General features: G+C 30.4%; 1 non-coding gene across 1 annotated transcript; it reads left to right on the forward strand.

The window, feature by feature from the left end:
* The first annotated feature begins 1,182 nt into the window (after positions 1-1,182).
* On the forward strand, positions 1,183-1,254 carry TRNAQ-UUG (transfer RNA glutamine (anticodon UUG)). Its single transcript has one exon. It is a non-coding gene; the product is annotated as a tRNA-Gln (tRNA).
* The last annotated feature ends 3,210 nt before the right edge of the window (positions 1,255-4,464 follow it).

Here is a 4,464-nt window from a genome sequence, read left to right on the forward strand (position 1 = left end):
ACAATAAATAATCTTAATATCACATATAGACTTATTTTAGCATGGTCGTGCATTTTATTATCATACTCAATAAAGGGGCCTCTAGATATTACTTTCGCATATGTAGAAGAGAAAAATCTCATTCATGTCAGTCATGTCCTTTCGCTTGACTCATCGAGTACCTAATTAATTGACTTATAATTGTCTTGTTACATACAATGTTTGACAGTACTAAAGTGGTGAACTCCTCATGTATGGACTATAGTGGTTTCAAGTCAAAGAGTGACATACACCATTACCTATATGAGAATAAGTTATGATACTTACATATAACACACTATATGGTATTCTCATGGTAGGTCAAACTAGTATAGATATTAATCATAATATTTATACCTACGTGAAGACTTGATATCTCATATCCATGACCTATGAGGTGTAGTCATCATTCTACTCACCTAATAGTCTTTAGGCATTACAATTGTCCTATTTGATATTAAGGATTGACAACAAATATTTTCATAATTGCCTCACATTTAATACATACTTAATGTTTTATTAAACGAATTAACTATTCTAAGGGACTTTATTATTTTGAAAACAAATATAATAAAAAAATAATTTACTTTGAACAATTAACATGTTAGAAGTTTTAAATTAAATCATAAAATTATAGGCATCTATGGCTTAAACTAAAAACAAATTAATATAAATTTTTAAAAATTATAAATAAGTCAAAAATTGATATAGATGAGACTATTTAAATTACAGAGAATGTTAGATAAAAGATCTTGATACCATCTCTTAAAAAAATATATAACTTTTTATTTGTCTGGATTGAAACGGGTTAGGTCACCAACATGTATCGATCAATCTAACTTATGATCAATTAGACAAATATAATCAAAGGATATTTAGTTATGGTAAATTAGTTTTTTTAATAGGGTGTGTAAATCTAATAGATTTTGTCTTTGAAATATTAAAATGTAAAAGTTGGTGATCAAAAAGGTTATATGGTGTGGTGGTTAGCCCTCTGGACTTTGAATATAGCGATTGAGTTTGACTCCTAGTAGAACCTCATCAATTAGACAAATATAATGAAAGGATATTTAGTTATGGTAAATTAGTTTTCTAAATAGGATCTGTAAATCTAACGGATGTTGTCTTTTGAAATATTAAAATGTAGAAGTTAGTGAACAAAAAGGTTCTATGGTGTAGTGGTTAGCACTCTGGACTTTGAATCCAGCGACCTGGGTTCGACTCCCGGTAGGACCTTATTTGAGTGTTTTGAAAATACTTTCTTTTTTTATTACTAGTTTGTAGTCAAAGCACTCAGTGTATCTATTTTTTATATTGCACTAACACGTGTAAATTAAAAATTGTATTTTGTAAAAATGAGAAAGACATAGAAAATAATTTAGCATCAACATTTCCATATAATGATTTTTTTTACACCTTTACCAATATGTTCGTTCTCATGGAATTTCATTATCGTTAACATGAATTCTCCCCTAGAGTCTCTTTTGTTGGAGAAGAATGAAGAAAAAAGGAGGAGTTATTTTATGTTTATGAAGTCTGATTCAATTTAAATTGTGTTTTATGGTATCCATAAATTTATTAAAATCATTAATAGTGCTTGGAGTAACTTTACTAATGATTTGAGCTAAATTTAATGTTCGTATATCTATATTTTATGTTTGTTTAATACAATAACTTTGTATATATTTTAGTTATTTTTTGTGCGTAGTTTAATTTATGATTAGAGGTTATAAAAATAACGATAAAAATTTCAATGTCTTAAATTTTCAATAATATCACAAACTACTTGAAGAATTAAAAGCTCAAAACATCACACTCCCTTACGAGTTTGTATTTGGCCCTCTTGTTGAGAAGTTGTCTGAATCATGAAAAGATTATAAACAACAAAAATAGAAACACAAACAAGCACTAGTCTCTAATTTGATCACTCACATCATTATCAAAGATACCAACAAAATGAAAAATAAAGTTGCAAAAGCAAAGGAAGTAGAAGACTAAATGGTGCAAAACTAAGCTTCAAAGAAAAAGCATGACAACAAAAGGTCGGATCACAATAATAAAAATTATCTTATCCTTGTTGTTGCTAACCCTATTTTCAAGAGAAAAGGCGTGCTTGTAGAAATTAAGGTCATAATAATCACCTCAATGAAGACATAGAATGAGAAATGATAATCCATCTAAAGTATAGCTAATTTGATCGAGGTTAAAGGAGACGATACTATTCAAAAACAAGTGTGAATTGTGTTGAGAAACAAAGTGTGAGTTCTAAGTCTCACATTGTTTTAAAGAATGGAGGTTAAGCAATTTATAAGTGAGATGACCCATACACCTATCACCTTAAGGTTTTTGGTGAATATGTGGTGTCTCTCTCACTTGTTTGAGTGAGTCTTTGACCTTTAGGTGAGTGTTTTATCATATGTGAATGCTTCCCACTCATGATGACTTATTAGTGGTATCAGAGCCCAATTCGAGAAATGGATTGACTCCTTGTATCGAAAGTCTTTATGACATGATGGTGGTTAGACGGCGTGTCACGTTGTAGTGCCCATGATGAGTAAGGGTGTTTGTCAATGGCGGTACAAGCATATGGATGAAAGAGTTTTCGCTTGAGAGAGAACATAGTGGATAGACTCACATTTGAGAGATAGATTGATGAGAAACAAGTGTGAGTTGAGTTGAGAAATAAAGTGTGAGTTCTAAGTCACACATTGCTTAGAAAAGTGGAGGTTAAACATTGCATAAGAGAGATGACACATACACCTATCACCCTAAGATTTGGGGTGAATATGTGGTGTCTCTCTCACTTGTTTGAATGAGTCTTTGATCTTTAGGTGAATGTTTGACTTAGTGTAAATACTTCTCTTTCATGATAGCCCATCACATATAATAACTATACTCGTTTCTCAAATCAATAAGAAAAAGAAAAATTCTTCAAATGTTGACTTCGAGAAACACATTGATAGTCTCTAACATACTTCATCTGCCTAGTATAACGGAAAATTTTTGTTGGGAAAGAACGGATTTAAAGGGTCATTTAAATCTAACAAGATTATAATAATTTAGAGTTGTAAATAGAGTGGTGTTAGTTAATAGTTAATTTGTAATTTTTTTTTATTTATGTAAAATATGTACCTTTTTTTTTTATAAGCAAAATATATTAATAAAGAGCACAAGGGGTACTCAGCCCGTACCACATACCATATCAATTACAAGGTAATTGTAACCAATTATACCAAATCGGACATTTAGTTCCACTTTTACCTACAGCCTGCCAAGACCAAGATATAAACTTAATATTGTCAACAATATCACCTAAGTTAACAGACACCCCTCTAAATACCAGATTATTCCTAGCCCACCAAATTGACCCTACAGTGGCCATCCAAACCATCACTAAGATTTTTCTCTTCTTTTTATCCTTATCAGAACCCTTAATGCAGAAAGTGTAAAAATGCTCCTCACCCACCAAATTATGACCTCCTTCCACATTAACCCAACACATAATGTTCCTCCAGATCTGTTGCGCTAAGCTACAGACGAAAAAGAGATGATTCTGGTCTTCGTCGGAGCAAAATATGTACTGATTTGATCCTAGTTGATCATATAATAAAGTTCTTATGAATAAATTAGTATGTGAAACATCATATAGAAATAAAATCGAGTCATTTGAAATTAATAACTGATAGGAATTAAACTTTTGTAATAGGAGATTCTATGAACAAGTTCCTTGTTAATTGAAATAGATAGTATACTAAAATTAATTTTAAATTTGTCTGTTTCTTATGATGTACATGTGAAAGAGTAGACACCCTATTATTTACAGAATAAATTATATAGTTTTTAATAACTTTTATATATTTTATGATTGGTGTATAATTTGTCGCATACACTTAAAAAAATAGTTTATATGAATATTATGTGGGACACTTGTATGAGATTTTGCTAAAATTTATAGAGCACTCATAAATACTGTATTAGACACGCGCACAGTCTAGTAGTATCCCAAAATGGTGTTACTGCAAGAATTGAGAATCATATAGTTGTAATGTGATTATTAGACCTCTAAGGCTCTAACACATAATCAATGCCTTGAGATCCATAGTTTACTAAACTAGTTCATAAGTGTCTTAAATGTTATATGTGTGGATTGGTTCAATAGCATGCTAGATAGTTATATGATGCATTACACTTACGATGCTCATCTAAAAAAATCCTTTTAATTTATTTTTTTGAATTTTTAAAATATGTGGAAATTGTTATGTTTTTAGTGTATTTCAAAATTATATTATTATTATTATTTTTATTATTATATATTTTAAGCCAATATCCCTCAGCGGAGATTCAGATCTTAGATCCAAATCTTTGGGCGTGGAATGCGGAGATCAACATGTTAATGATTGCATATATGAACTACGATCACTCGGACTATGAGGCGAAGTGCAATAT

The sequence above is a fragment of the Vicia villosa genome, unplaced genomic scaffold, assembly GCF_029867415.1.
Source record: "Vicia villosa cultivar HV-30 ecotype Madison, WI unplaced genomic scaffold, Vvil1.0 ctg.002710F_1_1, whole genome shotgun sequence".
Taxonomy (NCBI): Eukaryota; Viridiplantae; Streptophyta; class Magnoliopsida; order Fabales; family Fabaceae; genus Vicia; species Vicia villosa.